This window comes from Sus scrofa, chromosome 7 (genome assembly GCF_000003025.6).
Source record: "Sus scrofa isolate TJ Tabasco breed Duroc chromosome 7, Sscrofa11.1, whole genome shotgun sequence".
NCBI lineage: Eukaryota > Metazoa > Chordata > Mammalia > Artiodactyla > Suidae > Sus > Sus scrofa.
This window is the reverse complement of record NC_010449.5, coordinates 109,461,999-109,485,198: the sequence shown is the minus strand read 5'-3', so window position 1 is coordinate 109,485,198 and position 23,200 is coordinate 109,461,999.

Sequence of the window (23,200 nt, the reverse complement as noted above, 5' to 3'; positions counted from 1 at the left end):
GGAGCCTGGGAATAACCTGTGCTGCCCTGCACTGCCCTCATATTCCTATCTCCTGCCGATGCCTCTAGAACTGTGAGAAAATAAATTTCTGGTGCTTTAAGCCACCCAGTGTGCAGTCCTTGGTTGCAGCAGCCCTAGAAAACTAATGCATGTGCTTGCTTCTTCCCCAATCAACAATAACATCCCAGAAATCAATATATGTCTAGAAAAGGTAGCAGCTTACAAAGGCTCCTGGTCAGGCACATGTACAACCCCTCAAATGGCTAACCCAGAGCTTGGCAGAGCAGGTGTCAGCAGTTTTCATGATACACTCATGCACCAGTTTTTTAATTCCTAGGAAACAAATTGTTGGGGGAATGTAGGAAAATGAGTGAATTTGACAAGTTTGAAAGAGTCCCAAAACTGGAGTCCAAATCAGGCTTCACTCTAGTAAATATCTGTCTGTCTCGGGAGCTAAGCACCAAAGAAATGTAGTTTTTTAAAATGCATTCTTAAAAAAAGCATATGGAGGTTCCCAGGCTAGGGGTCGAATCGGAGCTGTAGCCACTGGCCTACGCCAGAGCCACAGCAACGTGGGATCCGAGCCGCGTCTGCAACCTACGCCACAGCTCACGGCAACGCTGGATGGTTAACCCACTGAGCAAGGGCAGGGACCGAACCCTCAACCTCATGGTTCCTAGTCGGATTCGTTAACCACTGCACCACGACGGGAACTCCAAAAAAAAGGAATGTCCTATTACCAATGCTGTTGATTGCAATGAGGACTACATTGTACAGTAAAATACGGAGTCATGACTGTTGGTCCAAAAGTGATTTGAAGAGGTAGATCCTCAGCATGAGGAAAAGTTTAGGAAAACTTGCAAGAATTTATGCCAGCCTGATTTTCATTTTAAATATGCTTCGTCATGCTGTATGGCCAGAATACATTTTTAAGTAAGTCTAAAAGAATTATATCAGTGCCTATGAAATAACATTTTAAATAATGAACATATTAAATCATTGTTTAATTGGCATCGGTTTATCTTTTTGTAGTATGTATGATGATCGATCCTATAATTGTCTGTATCTTAAATTCATTGTTACCGTATTTGTTATTAAATATTCTAGCTCAAGTGATTCAGATATTTTTTTTGTTTTGTTTTCAAACAAATATTGTGGCACAATATATATAAAGTTTAGTCTTAACCATTTTAAGTGTAAAATTCCAGGGTACTAAATTAGTTCATAATATTATATTATCATGACCACCATCCACCTCCATAGCTGTCTTCATCTTGTAAGACTGGAATTTTATACCCATTAAACAAAAACTCCCACCCCATTCCATTACTTTTCCTGGCCCCTGGCAATACCATTCTACTTTGAGTCTCTGAGAATTTGCTAAGTACCTCAGGTAAGTAAAATCGTATAGTACACATCCTTTTGTGATTGGCTTAATTATTCTTACCAAAGAATCACTCTCACAGCTTGAATTTTTAAAAGTAGCATTTAAAAAGTTCAAGAGGAGTTCCCGTCGTGGCGCAGTGGTTGAATAATCCGACTGGGAACCATGGGGTTGCGGGTTCGGTCCCTGCCCTTGCTCAGTGGGTTGACGATCCGGCGTTGCCGTGATGTGGTGTAGGTTGCAGACACGGCTCGGATCCCGCGTTGCTGTGGCTCTGGCGTAGGCCGGTGACTACAGCTCCGATTAGACCCCTAGCCTGGGAACCTCCGTATGCCTCGGGAGCGGCCCAAAGAAATAGCAAAAAAGACAAAAAAAAAAAAAAAAAAAAGTTCAAGAATAAAATTTCCACATAGTAGTCATGTGACATATACATATATTTTTAATTGTGTTGGTTGAGCAACGGCTTTAAAGTCCAAGGCTATCCCTTATGCAAGACAAAGATTGTCTTTGGAGAATTATTTTTCCAACATGGTCATTTCAGTGAGGAAATTATCAGAGCCTGAATAATATTTTCCAAATGCACCCCTTAGGTTTTAACGCGTCTCCCTAACAGAGCTCAATCGTGCTATTTGCAAATTCATGGCACTTTCTATACTATTGGTATCTTCTCCTCTGTATATAAAGAAATGGTTATAAGGAGGTTTCTATTAGGTAAGTGAAAATGGAGATACGCGTATTAGTCTAATTTATCACTTTAAAAGAAGCATAAAATCTTACAAAATCATTGTGTGCACATTTTCTGCATTTCAAACCCATAAGTTAGTCCCATAAAATTGACTGGGTAATATAAATTGTTTATGACATAGTAAAGGGAAGATGACATATATTTAAGAAAACATGTTTTAATAATTTTGAAAACTTACCTCATTAAATAGAAACTATTTTCTTTCTCACGTAGTGTAAAATCATAGAATTTTAAAGCTCGAGGAAACCTTAGATCATCAAATTCATGTCATATTTTAGTACCTAACCTAATAGCTTGTATCGCAAACTGTTTATCTTTATTTCTGGCATTTTGTGAACTCTATAAGGAAGCATTACTCTTGTCTATATTACTTATCTTCATTCTCATAGTGCATGGAATCCACACCATTGATCTTTGAGTCAGTAATTTCAATCTTAAGTATCTACAGCAGTCAGCCATGTGACAGCATGTGCAAAACAGGCCAGGTGCTGTCTGAGGAACAATGGTGAGAGTGCACTCTTCTAAAAGGGGGTGAAGGCCAGACTTGAGGACCAGGTGATGGATGAGATACTAAACCAGTCCCACCAGCCCCAGTGTTGCTAGATTCTTCGATTGTTCTTTTTCTTTTCTCCCGTCTCTTCCTCTCCCTCCCGCTCAAACTTGATCTTTCTTTCCTTCCTTCCTTCCTTCATTCTTTCTTTCCTTCCTTCCTTCCTTCCTTCCTTCCTTCCTTCCTTCTTTCTTTCTTTTTCTTTCTTTTTCTCTTTCTTTCTTTCTTTCTTTCTTTCTTCCTTTCTTTCTTTCTTTCTTTCTTTCTTTCTTTCTTTCTTTCTTTCTTTCTTTCTTTCCTTCCTTCCTTCCTTCCTTCCTTCCTTCCTTCCTTCCTTCCTTCCTTCCTTCCTTCCTTCTTTCTTTCTTTCTTTCTTTCTTTCTTTCTTTCTTTCTTTCTTTCTTTCTTTCTTTCTTTCTTTCTTTCTCTTTCTCTCTTTCTCTCTTTCTCTCTTTCTCTCTCTCTCTCTTTCTCTCTTTCGCTGCACCCACAGCATGTGGAAGTTCCCAGGCCAGGCATAGAACCTGCACCACAGCAGTGACCTCTCAACCCGCTGCACTGATAATGCTGGATCCTTAACCTACTGCACCAAAGGAGAACTCCTAGATTGTTCTTTTTCAAGAGAAGTCAGAAACCCAGCATTTTAATGTGAACACCTTCAACTGAAATCGACAATCAATGACATTAATTTGAAATCTCTACGGGGGGAAAAACAAAAGATGTATCTTCAGGCCACTAACTTTTCATTTCTGCTCTTGGTATTTATACCCTAAAATGTGCAATTTCTGTTGAAATCGTAATTCCTCTATGCAGATTGACTACAGGCAGACAGGTTTATACCAGGTAAATTGACCCTGTAGGAACAAAATAATGATTATTTTTCAGGTTGTGTGTTTTTTTTTTTTTTTTTTTAATCTTTCTAGGGCCACACCCGCAGCATATGGAGGCTCCCAGGCTAGGGGTCTAATCAGAGCTGTAGCCGCCAGCCTATACCACAGCCATAGCAACACCAGATCCAAGCTGCGTCTGCGACCTACACCACAGCTCACGGCAGCGCCAAATCCTTGACCTGCTGAGCAAGTCCAGGGATCAAACCCACAACCTCATGGTTCCTAGTTGGATTCGTTTCCACTGTGCCAGGATGGGAACTCCTGACAGGTTGTGTATTTTTTTGTTTGTTCGTTTGTTTTTTTGGCCATGCCTGAAGCATGTGAAAATTTCTGGGCCAGGGAACAAACCTGAGCCATAGCCATGACAATGCTGGATCATTAAGTACCAGGCCACCAGAGAATTCCATCATTTTGTAGTGTTTAATATGAAAATCTGTAACATATTGAGGTACGTAATTTCAATTTAATAAGCAGTTACTCTGTATCTTCTCTGCAAAAGGTCCCTAGCTTTTGATTCTAGAGATAGAGTTATGGGTAAACATGTTTCCTTTTTCCACCTGTTCAGAATCTTCCATGAGGCAAATATGTGCCTTAATTAAATATTCTCTTTGACATACGTCTTTCTTTCTCCTTAAAGACTTACTGGATGGTGCTTACATCATAACGACAAGTTACATATTTGGTTAGATGCTGTCTTGAGCACTGTTCATTATTTTTGGAGGCATTCACAACAGCCCTAAGTACTAGAGTTTCTATTTTTCTTTTCCTTCTTGCCTCCCTCCCTTCTTCCCTCTGTCCCTCCCCTCTTCCTTTCTTCCTCTCTTCCTCTCCCCCCCCCTTTTTTTGCTTTTAGGGCTGCATTTGCGGTATATGGAAGTTCCCAAGCTAGGGGTCAAATTGGAGCTGCAGATGCCAGCCTAAGCTACAGCCACAGCAATGCCAGAGCTGAGTCACGTCTATGACCTATGCCACAGATTTTGGCAATACCAGATGGTTAACCCACTGAGTGAGGCCAGGGATTGAACTCGAATCCTCATGGATACTAGTCAGCTTAACACTCCGAGCCCACAAGGGAAACTCCGGGTTTCTACTTTTTAATAGCGGCTCCTACTGTTCTCATTTCACAGGTAAAACTCATGATCTGAAGGCAAATAACTTCCCCATAGACACAGATTTCTCTACAGGATATCTGATTCCACTTCCTATGCTCTTCTTAATCTCTGTGAACACTGTCTGCTCAACATGGGAAGACTGGCATGCCAGTTTGCATCATCAGTGCCTTATGTCCCTGGACTTAGCATGGAACCTGGAATAATGTGAATGCTTTGCACTAGGCGTGAGTCAAAGAGAAGTGTTAAGTTTCTACAGCTACGAATTCTTAAAAACACTTGTCTAGAGTTAAAAAAAAAACAACTTATTGATAACATATGATAAGTTTAAGAAAAGATATATGCCCCATGGGCATAGGAGAAAGATTAAAAACATAATTAATACTAGCTGAAATTTGAAAAGTCCTGGATGTCCAAAATTTCCACCTCATATCATTGCTAGTCACTCTTTGAGTTCACCAGAGTGAGGCTTTGATGTTGATAGATGAACAAATTAATGAATCATTCTATTAGCATTTTAAAAAACATTTTTCTGATGTTAAAGACTGTTATCGGGTACGTGGACAGAAGACCGATCATATTAATTCCTAGTTCAATAAATGGCACTGTCATTCTACAAGCCTATAAATCAGACGCCTGGTTGTATTCTGAGCACCTTCCTCTCCGTCACCACCCATGTGCAATCTGTCAGTACTCTGTGAATCGTATCGTCTCAAACAACAACAACTCTTGAAGCGCTTCATTTCTACCCCCACCACAAAGCAAATGTTCAGTAAATGTTTGCTCTATTATTATAGTTGTTATTTTTGGTTTGTGGTTATTAAATTAATCCAAGTTACTATCATCATTTACTGTTGCAACAACCTTCTAAATTTTTTTCTATGTTAAAACTCATACCATATCCCTCATTTTTTACATTAGAGCATGTGGCTTCAGTAAAATGCTCTTTTACAACACCTACCTGGTATAGGGCTTACAAAATCTCTGCACCCAAGAAACAATGACTTTCCTTAGGTCTTTTGATTTTGCCTTCCTCTCTCTCTCCCCCCCTTTTTTTTTTTTTTTTTTTTTTTTAATGGCTGCACCTGTGGCCTATGGAGCTTCCCAGACTAGGAGTCAAATCAGTGCTGTAGCCACTGGCTTACGCCACAGCCACAGCAACACCAGATTCTAGCTGTGTCTGCAACCTACACCGCAGCTCACGGCAAAACCAGATCCTTAACCCTCTGGCAAGGCCAGGGATCGAAACTGCATCCTCATGGATCCTAGCTGGGTTCTTTATTGCTGAGCCATGATGGGAACTCCTGCCTTCCTCTCTTGAACTATAGGGACTCTGTGTGTACTGGTCTCTTCAGTTGCCGTGTTCATCCCTTTTCTTTATTCCCCTCATCAAGTCCTATTTATCGTTCTTACATCATTGCCCTTGGAAACCTTCCTGGGAGATCCTACACTAATGACTTCCTCCCTATTATACTGTACTTGCTTTTAACACCATGGACTCTCCTTCTGAAACACTAACCATAATTGTAATTTTGTATATATTTATGGCCATCGCTGATTAATGTCTCTATCTATACTATAAGGTCCATGGAGAAGGGTACTATTTACATTCAATATATATCCATTGAATTAGTAAGTAAAGGTACTTGAAAAAATCAGATTCAAGAGCTAATAAAAAGATGCTATAGGGTAATATAATCATAGAAATTATTCAAAAGACCACATTCTCTTCAATATGAAGGCTTATTGTTTACTTTGCAGGTACTCTCCTAAGGCACTCTCCAGATGAACTCCTCTGGAGTTATCAGATTTTCATATTTAGGGTCTCCAGGAGAAATGGGGCTTTGTAGTAAAATAACTATAAATGAAACTAACAGTGTCTGTGGTGTCTGCTATTTGATTCTCCTTAATCCCAAGAAGAAAGTGGATTAAAATTACTCCAAGAAAAGAATGAATTGTGACTTATGGATCCTTAGGCAAATGAATGCATCATTCACATGTTCACGCGTTCATGTTAAGCAAAGAAAGCTTAATGAAGATTTATATCAGGATCTACTTCTTGACTTTAAAACGTATTATTCCTTGGACTGGTCATGCAAGGGAAGTGGTGGAAACCCCATCCTGTGAGCTATTCTGGCTCCATGAGTAGCAGATTAGAAAGCACTCTAGGGACTCGTCTTTCATGAGTTAGGTGGGGTGGCAGTCGTGGATTTGAAGATATAATCTTGGTCATCCATCTCCTCAATTTTTGATAGAGGGTATAAGGAGAAAATGTGGCCAGTGGAAAAGCTTTAATCATTGTTGGATGTTCTTGTAAAATAAATAGCTGTATAGTATGGAAGAGGATTAGATGTTAACCCTGGTGTTTTATATGAACTGATTTAAAACTTCTGGCTTCTTCAAGCATATGTCACTTTACCATGAACTTGTAAACTCAATGTACATTCTTCTGCTGGGTCACTTGGCCATGTGGTTTCATGTACTCTCATTCAATGCTGAAATCTCGTAGTCATCCTGTATTCCAAGGGACTAGAAAAGTGTCTGCCATAAAGAAGGCAGTGGCTCAGCAGTTAATGAACCCAACTAGCATTCATGAGGACATGGGTTCGAACCCTGGCCTTGATCAGAGGGTTAAGGATCTGGCATTGCCATGTGCTGTGGTGTAGCCCACAAAGGTGGCTTGGATCCAGCATTGCTGTGACTGTGGTATAGGCCAGAAGCTACAGTTCTGATTCTATCCCTAGGCTAGGAACCTCCACATGCTGTGAGTGTGGCCCTAAAAAGATAAAATAAAATAAAATAAAACCTTCCAAAAAAAAATGCAGTGGACATTTATTGGTGGATGTATCCAACAAATGAATAAAGGAGTAAATGAAGGAAGGAAGGAAGGAACGATGCAACTCAGCTTCATTTTTGGGAATTATATTGCGTTACTGCCACCTTTGAGAAAGTACCCCAATTTTGATACCTCAGAAAATTCTTTTCACTTTCTATTTTTGCACCTCTTTTGTTCTGACCCTGATTTCCTGTTAGCGGATTTTCTTCCTCTTCTCCATGCTCTCTCTTAAGAGAAATTTCCCATCTTGCTGAATTAAAGGCGCATATCCAATGTACTTTATAACATCAAAACTTTATTCTGACTGGTAAAATCCTGCTGGCTTTCTGCAGTCTACTTTTTAAAAAACCTTTGACATAGGTTGTATTACGAAGTATTGCCACGTATGTTTTCCAATTTTGAAATCAGTGAAAAGGAGATAACTTTTAATTATCTTTGAACTGAGCAGCTTAACAGTTAAACCTAGTACTCAGTGGCGGGCATCCAGAAAATCCATTTTTGGTTTGTTTTTGAAAAGCCAGCCATCCATTCTCTGAGCCAGTATAAAACCTCTTTCATCTGAAAGTTTCAGTAGTGTATGAAGACAGGAATCTCCTGAGATGGGCAGAAAAAGAAAATTTAGAGCGTCTAAGACATTAACTTGAATATTTATAATAATATATTGCAACAATTACCTGTAACAACTACATAATTTGTACTTATTGAACATGGTAAATTGATCTTTCACTTTCTTGCAAAATAATTGTATTAAGATAGAACATATAAAATATGTTGAAGTATCTCCTTAGTAACAGATTCTATAATTAATAAAGATTAACATTTAAAGTGCATAATTTAATAATAATCGTGAACCTACGATGTAGGTATTTTTTCCTCTATTTTGTAGCAGACAAAACTGAGGCTCAGTGAGATTATTGAATTTATACAAAATCACATATTGAGTAGCAAGACTCAGATCTTTTTAACTTGAAAATCCATATTTTACAGCAATGTCTCTTTCTAATTAGTTTAAAGATGATACTGCAATTCAAATTTGAATTTTGAATTACAATCTTCCTTCAATTTCTGCTGTACAGCAAAGTGAATATACTATCTTTTTTCCATACTATTGTCCATCATGTTCTAACCCAAGAGACTGGATGTCGTTCCCTGCGCTGTACAGTAAGACCCCATTGCTTATCCATTCTAAATACAGTAGCTTGCATCTGTATATATGCGTATGACTGGGTCACTTTGCTGTACAGCAGAAATTGAAGGAACAACGACACTTTAATTAAAAAAAAAAAGGTTATACCAAAAACATCCTAAAAATAAATTTTGAGGAGTTTCCGTCGTGGCTCAGCAGAAACGAATCTGACTAGGAACCATGAGGTTTGGGGTTCAATCCCTGGTCTCACTCAGTGAGTTAAGGATCTGGCATTGCCATGAGCTGTGGTGTAGGTCGCAGACGTGGCTCGGATCTTTCGTTGCTGTGGCTGTGGCTAGGCCAGTGGCTACAGCTCTGATTAGACTCTTGTCTGGGAACCTCCATATGCCATGAGTGTGGCCCTGAAAAGCCAAAAAGCCAAAAAAAAAAAAAAAAGCCAAAAAATAAATTTTGAAAAATTATTATTTTTTGGCTGTGCCCACAACATGCAGAAGTTTCCAGGCCAGTTATCGAAACCAAGCCACAGCAATGACCCGAGCCACAGCAGTGACAATTCTGAATCCTTCACCCACTGAATTCCCAGGGAACTCCTGAAAAATTATTTTTGTTATCAGATAGTGGATAACATTGAGGCATTTCAATGATTTTAAACTTAAAAACAATTTTAAGTACTTCCTAAAAACATGATGTTCTCTGAGTTGTGAAACTTCTTTACTATCCATTTTTTAAATAAGTTGCTGTCACTTCAAGGGAATGCTTGTCTGGTAAACACCTACAGCTTTGCTGTGAAAAAGCCTGGTAGAACATAAGCCCCAAACCATTATTAGTGAGCAATTAGATCTAACTACTGGAATATAGACCCCACTGAGCTACAGAAGTAGGTGCACTCCTAAAATGTCCCCTGAAGTGTAGTCCACATGGCATCGCTAAAGAAGCTCTGCTGATTTTTCCTTTGGGAATATGTTTTCTTCTCAAGGTGAGTCAACACAGAGAAAACTTTATCAGGATTTCTTTCACATACAGTCAGTTTGTCTTTTTCATTTGATAACTCCTTGTGCATTAAGCCCTTCCCTTTCTGTCCCTTGTTTCACTGAATTAGAAACAAATGTGGCACCTACAAGATATAATTTTGTAATTTCAGGTATATACAGAGGAAACCGCTCCTGCCTGGAAACTGTCTCCAGTTTCACCTTCTTGGTAATAACCAAAGGTCATTAATAGCTAAGGCTTTCTCTCCACAATTGGTAATAAAACAAAAATAGTGAGAGTAGAGAGATTCTGACTTGCGTGTATTTGGCTCCTGTCAGATCCTTAGAGCAAGTTTTCACTGGGATTTGGGAAAGAGATGAGTACAGTGTTCATTTAGAGCACCATTGAATAAAACTTAGTGTGGTCCCATCTTCACTGGGGAAAGGCATGGTAGGGAAGGAACCAGATGCAATTGCCCTGCTACTCAGCACTCACTTGGCCAATTCAAGCAAGATTCTCTTCCCCTTGTTTGCTTTGTTCTCTTTGTCCCTCTGCCTTTGCTTCTCTTTTCCTCTCAATACCTGTTACATTTTTGCTTTTCCTTCAAATCCATCTTCTTTCTCAAAAATTTTCCCCCAGGTTTCCTTGAAAACTGACTTAATTTGTTTTTAATACATATTAGGATACTATTTAAAATATTTTATTTTGGTTATTTCTTTTTGTTATTAGATCGACCTTTTCGATTTATTTTTTAAATTTTATTGAAGTATATTTGATTTATAATGTTGTACTAATTTCTTTTGTACAGCAAAGTGGTTTAGTCACACATATGCACATAACCATTCTTTTTCAGATTCTTTTCACATACAGCCTATCAGAGAATATTGAGTAGATTTCCCTGTGGTATATAGCAGGTCCCCATTGATCATCCATTCTATATATGATTGGGTACATATGCCAGTTCCAAGCTCCCATCCATCTCCCCCCCCTTTCCCTTTAGTAACCATAAGTTTGTGTTCAAAGTCTACAAGTCTGTTTCTATTTTGTAAATAAATTCATTAGTATTATTTTTAAGACTCCACATTTAAGTGATATCATATGATGTTTGTCTTTCTCTGTCTGACTTACTTCATTCAATATGATAATCTTTAGTTCCATCCATGTTGCTCCAAATGGCATTTTTCATTTTTTTTTTATGGCTAAGTGATAGTCTATTGTATATATGTACCACATCTTCTTTATCCACCCCACTGTCAATGGACATTTAGGTTGCTTCCATGTCTTGGTTATTGTAAATAGTGCTGCAGTGAACATTGGGGTGCATTTATCTTTTCAAATTACAATTTCTCCACATATATGCCCAGAAGTGGGATTGCTCCATAATATGGCAGTTCTACATTTAGTTTTTTTTTTAAAGAAACCTCATATTATTCTCCATAGTGGCTGTACCAGTTACACTCACACCAACAGTGTAGGAGGATTCCCTTTGCTCCACACTCTTTCCAGTAGTTATTAATCGTAGACCTTTTAACGATGGCCATTCTGACTAATGTAAGCCTACTACTCATTGTCGTTTCAATTTGCATTTCTGCAATAATTAGTAATCTTGAGCATCTTATCATGTGCTATTTGGCCATCTCTCTGTCTTCTTTAGTTATTTCTTATCATGACTGTCTCATTTTCTCTTGTTGATTTGTCAAATTTTTGAACAAAGGATTGTGCCTCATCATTCATACAAAGGTTTTAATCTGACAGAATACCTTGTTGAGCATACTTCATTCCATAGGTTCTCAATTTTTATTGAATTTACTTAGATCTTCATATTAAAGCAAATGTATTCGCTTTTGAGTATGAACTGAGAAAAATTTTAAAGTATATGATCATTATTATGGTTGAATTTTACTTTGAGGTCTTGAATTGTGGTTCAAAGATATATAAAAAAATGATACCCAAACAATCTGAACAGACTTAACTAAAGATACATTTAAATGTAGATATCTCTTTATATCCAATAAAAAATGTTTTCTTTTCAATTTCAGGGGAGAATATTGGCAGAGAAAACCTAGTGTATATATTATGATATCTCAAATAGGTACCTTAAATTTCACTTGGAATCAGTTATTTTCAGTATTAGTTTCTAAGCCACTTATTATTAACATCCAATTATTCAATACTAAGTAACTTTACAGAGTGCTTCGGACTTTTGTAAAGGATACATCCTGGGGACCTTGAATCATTTGTCAATTTTTATAATTTCCTCTAAGCTGCATGATAATATATCTAAATGCTAGTAAGTGGAATAGCATGAATACTGGATATAGCATGATAATCTTGAGCTTGGCCACTATTTTGTTGTCTACAGTCATCCCTTGGCTGAGTAAATTCCTTACACATCATCCAAATATCACCTTATTATGAGCCATATTCTTTTGGGATGATTTACAGGTAAATTAAAAAAAAATTAAATTCATGGAAGCCAAGATTTACCTTTTTAGCCTATACTGGGCACAGGGTACTGTGAAATGGAAGCACCTGTCAAAGAAAGATGAGTGAAATATGAATACTGATATCATTGGTTAAAATACAGTTGTAAGTAAGTTGCTCTGAGGAAAAATACTTGACTTTGTCTGGCAATACCTACAGTGAAAAGCTTCATGGAAACAAAAGACAATGTGATGTTATCAAGGATGAGCAGAGTATAAAAATGTGGATTAGAAATGAATCTAAGGTTCAGGGAACAGCTGAGAATGAAAGTCATTTCAGCCTATTCTAGCAAGTTTCGATTCAAGCCCTGTCCTTCTAAGTCACTTGTATAACTGTCTTATCTCTTTCTAAATCCATAGTCTATTCAGAAGCTCTGTCTGAGTTCACTTGAACTGCTGGTTTAATTAGTCTTTCCTTATAGCCATGAGGCCAATTCTTCTCAGGGTATTTCACCCGTAAATTTATATTTCTCTTGGAAGATTGCTGTCATTTTACTCTGAGTCTCCCCTTCTCTTTCCTTAATGTATTTGGAATTACTTAGCACAGTTTATATTGTAATGTCATACACCTCTGAATGTATCAGCAGTTAGTCTCAAACCACGGTTATTTATTTTGAAAGGGGATTTTTAGTAAGTCAACATCAGTAATAAAATAATAATAAAGATTTAAATGGTAGTTGACATTATTTTTTAAACCACATTATTGAAGTATCATTGACATGTAAAGAGCTGTATATATGTAATGTATACAACTCAATGAGTTTGGGAATAAGTCAGTATCTATGAAAACAGCACCACCATCAAGGCCATAAACACAGTCATCACCTTCCTAAGTTTCCTCCCATCTCTACAAATATTATTATCATTAATATTATTGTTGTCATTTTGGGATAAGAATATTTCACATAAGAATTACCTGCTTAGGAGTTCCCGTCGTGGCGCAGTGGTTAACGAATCCGACTAGGAACCATGAGGTTGCAGGTTCGGTCCCTGCCCTTGCTCAGTGGGTTAACGATCCAGCGTTGCCCTGAGCTGTGGTGTAGGTTGCAGACGTGACTCGGATCCCGAGTTGCTGTGGCTCTGGCGTAGGCCGGAGACTACAGCTCCGATTAGACCCCTAGCCTGGGAACCTCTATGTGCCGCGGGAGCGGCCCAAGAAATAGCAAAAAGACAAAAAAAAAAAAAAAAAAAAAAAAAAAAAAATTACCTACTTAGCAAATTATCAGTATACAATACAGTATTGTGGACTCCAATTATCATTATTTTTACATATTTACACTGAATTATTTTAATCTTCAGCTTTAAGAAGGCTAAATTACACAAAGCCTTAAATCATACATATGAACACTTCTACCTTTTCATTAAAAAATGAGAAATTTGAGCCAAACCCCAAATGATTCTATTTTTATTATTTATTTCTAAATAACCTGCAAGAAGAAAAATAAAGAACAATCTAAAATTTTATTAAAACTTGTCAGTATAATTGTATTCAAAGAGGAAAAATATATTGGCCTCTGTTAAGTCACTTTATGGTTTTGGAAAAGTAAATATGCAATTTCAAAATGATAGCACAATACCACATTTATTTCAAAATACCAGATACATTTTAAATGAATTTTTATCCCTGAATTTAGTGGCTAAAATGTTTTCTCAGCGATCTTACCATTTTTGTTTTGGATAATGCAGAGGGTACAGTTTACTTAAAGGAACATTAGAAGGAATAAAGTGTTTAGAAGAGTTAGAACAGTTTTTTATTTTTGTTTAATTTAATTTTATTTTTGGCTTCCTCTCTTTTTAGGGCCGCACCTGCCGCATATGGAGGTTCCAGGCTAGGGGTCCAATTGGAGCTGCAGCTGCCAGCCTAGCCACAGCCACAGCAACGTGGGATCTGAGCCACGTTGATTGATTGAACATACATCCTCATGTCCTCATGGATGCCAGTCAGGTTCATTAACCGCTGAGCCACAAGGGGAACTCCTAGGACTGTTTTAAACATACATCTGGGTCCCTGACTCAAATGGTGCACCTGCCAGCTGACCTGCACTCACTGGCAGGTCTTACTCCAATTACACTGCTTACTTTCTCAAGTTGGTTTGGACACTTGTACGCTGGCACCTTCTAAGAGCTGAGGCAATGCTGAAGGCTCCAAAGTAAAGATTTCCTCCACAAAACACCAGGAGACAGAGTGATAAATTCAGGTTGTAGTAGGAAGGAGGATATTTCTTCTAACTGGGTTTATTTCCCATGAATTAGCTGTGGGTAGGAAAGTGGTGGTTTTTCCTTGTCATTCATACTCTGCTTGCCTCTAGATTATTCTTGGCTCAAGCTGGAGGTGCATGTATTGTGCCAGTAAGAATCCAGGAGGCTATGAAGTGTGACCTGCCCCTGGATAAGTATAGCTTAGCCCTCTCTCATGGAGCTAGGATCAGCATGGTATAAAGCTGCTCTCAGCGTGAAAGCCCATTTATGGTGAATTACAGTTATTTGTGGCTAGTCTATTTAAGATCAAACTCAAAATGTTTCTCTTTAATTCTGGTTCAGTAATTGGCAAAATTCAGCTAGAGTTTTAATAAATACATTTATCTGCTTCTAGCAGTTGCTTATTGTTAAAAATATTCTAATTTACTTTCTATTTTTCTTAATCAGTTAATATGGGTGGGAATAGACATTTTACATATTTACCACTATACCTTTGAAATATTTTGCTTTTAAATAAAGAAAATCATTTAAGAGCCTACAAAATTATGCAACATTATCCCAAATAGGTTCTTTTTTTTAAACCTGTGTTAATAACCTATATGCAATGATTTAAATCAAAGTGAATGATATTAAAAATTGATTTTGTCAAAAATTTTTTCTTGTTTACTTAAAAAAGAGGTAAAATCTTATATAGAACCATATTGACATTTCCAAGCCTCTTTACCCATGTTATTTAAACTTTTTGGTTTACTGGGTTTTATTAAAAATAATCTTTTGATCTTTCGTTTAGCATCTTAAAGCTATTGGGCTGAAAAATATGTAACCTTCACATTCCTTAATTAGCTGTTGCAAGATTTTGATACCCAATGGAGCAGAGTGTACCTCTGGAAAAGAGATTTATTAAAGTTTAATGAATGATTTATAAATGCATTTCCTATTGGAAAAAGAAAATTTTGCAGCCCTCAAGCTCAAGAACGTAATCTTTTTCTCTGAGCTAATGTGTAATGATATTTATACAGAAATAGAGAAAATTATAATGGAAATATGGGAGGTTTTGAGAATATTTTCCATCTATGAATTATAAAGGCATTTACAAGTATTAGTTATAATTTCTATGAATCATTTTTAGTGTTTTATTTCCAGGCTTATCAAGTTATATCATCTAAAGAAGTCAGATGGAATCAAACTGCTTGTTTTCTGAACTAATGAAGGGATAAATTATATGAATAATATGAAAAACAAATAATAATTTAGATTTATTTATAATTTACCTTTAAATTCACTCTGCTTTTTTAGGGAAAGTACATTTTTTATAGAAAGGCAATGAGGAAATGCTGTAACTGAACTTGAGAGACTATGATGTCACCCAATGCACACATATACTTTATTATCTATGTACCTAGTAGGGCTCAGAAATTTAGTAAAAAACAAAACAGGATAACTAGTTAAATTTGAGTTTCAGAAAAATAACAGTTTTTAGTATAGCGTGATCTTTTTTTTTTTTTTGGCTATGTCCACAGCATACAGAAATTCCGGGCCAGGGATTGAACCTGTGCCACAGCATTGACCTGAACCATAGCAGTGACAATGCTGGATCCTTAACCTGCTGAGCCACCAGGGAACTTCTATGATAATTCATTTTATGTGTCAACTTAATTGGATCATAGGATGGCCAGGTACTTGGTTAAACATCATTTCTAGGTGGCTCTGGAAGAGATTCACATTTGGGTTAGTAGATGGAGTGACACAGATCGGCCTTCCCAGTGTGGGAGAGCATCATCCAATTGGCTGGTGGCGTGAAAAGAATACAAAGTAGAGAAAGGAAGGATCCACTTTTTCTGCTTGACTGTTTGAGCTGAGACAGCACGCTTGCTCTGGGTGCTCCTGGTTCTTGGGCTTTCAGATCTGAGCTAGAAACTATAGCAGCTTCCTGGCTCCCAGGACTTTTTATTTGCTTACACCACCCACTATCCCGTTGTGTCCAGTTTGAAGATGGAAGACCATGGCATGTCTCAGACTCTATAATCATATGAACCAATATCTTATAAGAACTCTCCCATATACATACATGTCTCCCCATATATGAATTTCCTATTGTTACCAACCAGGGTTCTTGCCTTTTTAATGAATAGAAATTAATAAGAGGCCAGACAAGAAATTCAAGCAAGACTTTATTGGGACTCTCGCTGAAGCAGGAGGGAATGAAAACAAGTAACGTGTTCCCTTACTTGCTCCCCGAGGAGGGGAGAGCTGGTTCCTTAGATGGGATAGGGGCAGGTGGAGGGGTTGGGCCAGAGAGATGGCTTAGGTGGTCTGCCCACCCCTTTGGTGGCGGCACATGAGCAGTATCCTGCTTTTGCTCCTGCATCCTCAGAAGAGGAAATTGGGTTTTTGGTCTTTTTGTATCTTGTTGTCCATAACTTGCCTTAACTGTGCATGCATGCAATTATTTTTGGTCCCTTATAGTTTCTTTGTATTCTGCCTCTTGAGGAGACATTTGTCTAGATGCAAGCACTGCAGCAAATGGTCCTAGGTCCCAGGTCTCAGCCTGTCTCACTACTGGCTCTGTTTCTTTGGAGAACCCTGGATAATACATACTGATCCATCATATGTCTCCAATATTTATTTCACATGACATACCTCCATTAAAAATTGTTCCTTGCTTATCTGTCCATACCTAACTATATAACTTGTAATTAATCTTACAACTTTAGGAAGAATTTTTACTATACCTCCATCTCATTGGTTTTCAGTAGTCTTCTAGAGTTTTAGCAGATGAAAAATTAGGGGGGAAAAAAGTGAGGTGAAAAGTATTCAAGAAATGTACATATCTCTATGAGAAAACCCACTGGGTCTCAAAGAACCTTTCTCTGGCTCCCTCTGGCCTCTTCAGAGCAAAGCTTGTGATAATTCCATGCAGAAGCCAGAAATACTTCTCTTTAGAGGGCTCACAGCATAATACAAAATAGCACAAAAATCTGGCTTTTCAGGTGTCTCCCCTGCCCTGTGTGGTGGAATCTTTAGAAAATTAGCTGAAATTCTACCATAAAAATCACTGTAAGTTTCTCTTGTACACCGACAATGACTGGATTAACCAGGAACATTCTGTTCTTGTGGCAATACCCATTTCCAATCATAAAATTAAAAGCTGAGTCTTTGACAGATGTTAGGGGAAGTTTCATTATTTGGACTAAAATGATTTCATCCTAATTTTATTTTCCAGCTGCTGGTTATAGAACCTTTACAAGATTTAGGCACCTCAGCTCATTATAGTACTGTACGCCCACTATATCTCCATGCATTATAAATGTTGAATTAATCAGAAGCGCAAAAGAGAGAAAGTGAATGTCAGTTCTGGGAAGGAGCGAGGTGGTATGGGTCACTGTTAAATTTAACAACTTAATTTATTGGCAACTATTTTTAAAGAACTTTTTAAGCTCTTTCCACGTTTAAATTAAATTTTAATATGCAGGAAAATTCTAACTCTCATACCCCTTTTTCTCCCTCTACAGATGTAGTGTGAATTTTTTTCCCTCTCACCCTAAACTATTTGATGTCTATATTTAGCTAGTTATATTAATGGATCAGGGCTCAGAAGACAACAGTTATCTATCTTTTATTTTTTCATCTTTTCTCATAAAATCTGTAAAAGGAGAAAAATATGCTACTGTTGTGTTGTTTTTCTGTGTCTTAAATATATCTGAACTTTTTGTTACTAAACCAATCTTTTTTTCTGGCATTTTAAGGTTGATTCGTGTCAATCATTTTGGTCATAGAAATTCTTTTAGCTTTACAGGACTTATGTAGTTTTTAAATATGTATTAAATAGTTACTCTAGACTATTTAAGCTTTTTTTTTTTTTTTTTTTTGTCTTTTTGCTATTTCTTGGGCCGCTCCCACGGCATATGGAGGTTCCCAGGCTAGGGGTCTAATCGGAGCTGTAGCCACCGGCCTACGCCAGAGCCACAGCAACCCAGGATCTGAGCCGCGTCTGCAATCTACACCACAGCTCACGGCAATGCCGGATCGTTAACCCACTGAGCAAGGGCAGGGACCGAACCCTCAACCTCATGGTTCCTAGTCAGATTTGTCAACCACTGCGCCACGACGGGAACTCCTATTTAAGCAATTCTAAACCTGATGATATTTGTCATTGTTAGTTCCTATATTAAAAACATAGCCCTAATTATTGTCAAGGATGAACGTGTGCAGTAATTGATACTGTCAAAAGTTTTATTCCTAAATTTTTGGTCATTTTGAACTGTTTGTTCAAATGTAATAATAACATCGAAACCTAAAGAAGCGATAGCTATAAAAGTGGAGCTCCTTTGATTGATGTGCTGCTCACTCCTCCTATATTCCCTCTGTCGAAATTGCTGGAAGGTTTCAGGAACCCTCCGGAATTTGGCAAAACATACTTTGAAGCACAATGACCTCTGAAAATATTATAGGAAGCAGGAACAATTATAAAGCACAAAGTACAGAAAAAAATGAGAGAAATGGTAGTTCATTAGTATGTTTGTTGTATTTTCTAAACCTTGTCTCCTTTTTAACATTCAAGTTGACACTAGAGATCTATGGATCAAATGCAATGCCCTTGGGGTCCCTTAACTTGCCCTAGACATACCTTCTTTACAGTAATTACATAACATTATTACAATTGTTTGCATATATGTCTCTCACTCGATTGGGCACTAGGGCATTTGTGTTCTGGGGCACCATATCTGGCCGCAAGTACCCTCACATGTCCTCAGGGACGGGTTGGCACAGACAATCCTAAAACTGGTGAGGGAGACACCCAGCATTTAAACGGCTAGGCCTTTATCTTCTCTTGAGCTGGAAGGTGCCACTGCCATATAGATTCTGTCCATGCTTCAGGCTTCTCTGGGCTTCCCATCCAGCCTGAATTGCACATTGAGAGTCAGAGACAAGGACCTGGTGACTGCTCAGTTTTTAGTTCTGATCAGTGTCTAATTTAATTTTTTATTTTGTGTGTGTGTGTGTGTGTGCATGTGCATATATGTGTGTTTCGGCTGCATTCAAAGACATGGGGAAGTTTCCCAGCCAGGGATCAAACCCAAGACACGGCAGTCCAGTCCTGAATCCTTAACCTGTTCTACCACATGGGAACCCCTTTAATCTGTAGTTTAGACACACAGAAATTTAAATCATTTTACTTTAACATAAAGTTATGAATTACTCCCCAAACTACTTTTTGTTCTTTTGCTCCATGTTTCTCAGTGTCCTTTGCCAGTGTTTTCGCCGCACCTCCACAACCAAGCTAACAACACAAAGTACCTCTGCTTCTCTGCTAGTATTAATTTTGATGAATTGCCCCTTTGAATCATTTATATCAAAGCCTAGTCACCATTCTCCTCAAATTCTCCTTTATCTAGTATTGCATTTTTTTTTTCAGTTTTGCTTTTTAATAACACAGGCTTCCAGTTTGATTAAATCTCACATTAATTTATGAACTTAGAATTATAGGTCTCTTTTATTTAATACAGTCTGAATGAACTTTTGATAAATCATAAGGATTTTCTTGACAAGCAGCCACACCATATGGGTTAATTCTACCGATATCTTCTCTATCCATTGAAATGTTTGGGTTCTCCTGGGTGATCTTCCTCGCCCCCGACCCCTTCTCAGGACCTCGGTCTGATTTGGTCCCTCTGGTATCTTCTCACAGAAAGGTATCTGTGCTTACCCTATGCAAATGGAAGTCTTGGAAGTCAGAACCAACCTCATTTGCATTTTATCCTTCGTGCTTAGCACAAGGCCTGGCACATGGCAGATGCATTTTTTTTTCTTTTTTTTTTTTTAAGGGCCTCACTCGTGGCATATAGAGGTTCCCTGGCTAGGGGTCAAATGGGAGCTACAGCTGCCAGCCTACACCACAGCCACCGCAACATGGGATCAAAGCCTTATCTGTGACCTACACCACAGCTCACAGCATCACTGGGTCCCCGGACCACTGACCAAGGTGAAGGATCAAACCCACATCCTCATGGATACTAGTTGGATTCATTTCCGCTGTGCCACAATGGAAACTCCTGGCTGATACATATTTTTAAAAAAGAAATAATATGTTTTGAGCATCTACTAGGTAGGTGTACTATGTGGGACACTCATGATTCAAAGATAAGGATTGATCTCTGCCATGTAACAGGAAGATAATTCACATAAATAAGTATGTATTAATTTTTTTTTTCTTTACTGGCCACCCTGTGGCACATGGAGTTCCCGGGCCACGGATCAGCTCCAAGCCATGGTTGCAACCCACGCTGCTGCTTCAGCAGCTGTCCTGAAACCACTGTGCCCTCAGGTATCAAACCTGCCTCCCAGCGCTTCAGAGATACAGCTAATCCCATTGTACCACAGCAGGAATTCCCATTAACATGAATTTAAAGACATAAATGTGATAGATTCATCAGCTTGAGGGATAGGAGACAGTATTCGACTCTGTCTAATGGCATCAGAAAAGCCACAGTGACATGAGTGTTGAGCTAAAACCTTGGAATAGTGAAAGTGTTTCAGGGAGCAAGGGTGAAGGGGACTCTCTAGGCTTTGGGGACAATATCGAATTTCACCAAAATGAGACACCTTCCATTGTAAGCTTACGTGATTTAAATTTAAATGTGATTTTTAAAGTAGGGTTTATGAAAGAATCTGTACATATTAGTTATTTTTTATAGTTACAATTTTAATAGAACCGGGTCTAATACACTGTCTCCAAATCGAATGGTAAAATTAATCAGATAATTTAGGTTTATGAATTTGATTTGAAGTCAGTTGTAAGTTTGTGCTTATTGATGGAAGATCCAAGAGAAATTAAAGGTCACTCTAAACAAAGGTTTTTTTTTTTTAAGAGAAATTGAAGGTCACTCCAACCAAAGTTTTTTTTAGTCTCTTTATTGATATTTTGGTCAAACTGCGGTGTGTGGAATTTCCTGGGCTAGAGGTTGCAGGCCTAGGCCACAGCCGCAGCAGCACCAGATCCAAGCTGCATTTGCGACCTATGCCACAGCTCACAGCAACACCACTCGCTCCCAGTGGAAATGCAGAATTAGGTTGTGAGCCTCAATCAAATTTTTATTAATGAATCAATACCTAACCTTGTTTTCTGTATGTTTCAGGAATAAGACACCTTGTTTAACATGTGAACATTGAACTCATGCTGGACCAATAGTCATGAATAAAGAGCATGCATGAAGCTTATCCAACATACCTATTTTCTTTGTAAGGCATATCACACTACTCTTGCACTAAGAGACACTAGCCAGTACTTCAGCACTGTGTTTGGGAACCATTTTTAAACTGAGAAACAACCAACAAAACACGAAAATGCAAAAAAAAAAAAAAATGTAGCCCTACATAGATTGCAGAAAGAACTCTTGTTTACAGTATGAGTTGAAACAAGAAGGAAGAACGCCACCTTAGACTTCACTGGGCAGACAGACAAAATTTTTCTCTTCTCTGTGCATTCACACGCCTGTCAATGACCTTGAACATACCACAGATATTGATTTCAGAGTTACACATAAATCTGAACCAATAGGTGAATTTGCATATGTGAAATCCATGAATAATAAGGGAGAATATAAAATAAGGTATTGTTTCTTATAACCAATTATAGTGATGCTGTGAGTTAAGAGGCTTTGTACCTTGTCAAACTGGCTTTATAATTATTCAGTCAGGTAAAATAAAGAGGAATTAAAACATATTAAAATTAAAAACCAAAATATTTGAAAGTGCTTTGTTTTAAATTAAAAAAAAAATTTTTTTTTTTGGTCTTTTTCTAGGGCCACACCCATGGCATATGGAGATTCCCAGGCCAGGTGGTCGAATTGGAGCTGTAGCCACCAGCCTATGCCACAGCCGCAGCAACCTGGGATCTGAGATGTGTCTGTGACCTACATCAGAGCTCATGGCAACGCTGGATCCTTAACCCACTGAGAGAGCCCAGGGGTTGAACCTGCAACCTCATGGTTCCTAGTCAGATTCATTAACCACTGAGCCATGATGGGAACTCTGAAAGTGCTTTATTTTAAAAGTTTGCAAAGGAGGTCTGGGTAACAGAGTGAGACAGGTTTGTCATCAATGAGGAACCGAGTGTCCCTCATGTTAGCCAGGAGACAAAGATGTTTGATCCTTTCTGTGGTTGCCTAGTGCCCTTGCTTGTATCTTCTTCTGTAACAGTTACAGAGTAACCTATTCCAGAATTGATAATATGTGAAATTATTTATAATCAGCACCAAGTTAGTTGCTAGGGCAGCTAACTGAGATTTCTCAGCTATCAGGAGTGTTTTATCATTATTTTTGTTTGTTTGTTTATTTGTTTCATTTTGATTTACTTGTGAGAGTCAATTAAACATGTCCTTCTCACCCTTTCTTGTTCTTTACCTCATTCTCCCACCAGGAAGGGATTAGTAATAACATTCATACATAGATTGGGCGGTAAGTAGGGAAGAAAGCAAGTGTGGATAAAGAGAAGCTAACTAGAATCCCTTCTCTGAAGGCAGGTGACAAGCTCCTGTGGGCAGGTGGCAAGTCTACAGATGATCAAAATTTGAATTATTGTCTTTGGATGAAAATGAAAGGATTTGTTTGTATACTACACTGGGTATTCTAAATCTTTATTATATCTTTCAACTTAGAGTAACCATAGAATGTTATATTAGCAATGCATAACCAGGTATATAAGCCAGACACTGTCCAGGTATAGCCTTCAGTCCAGTATGTCTAAGTCATGCATCTTTACGGTGTCTTGAGTTTCCTCCCTAATTAAGTAGGCTTACTACCCACAGTATATAATAGGAACTCAAGATACATAAAATGAATGAAATTGTTGAAGCACAAAGAGACAGTGTGATTAAATTGTATAATCA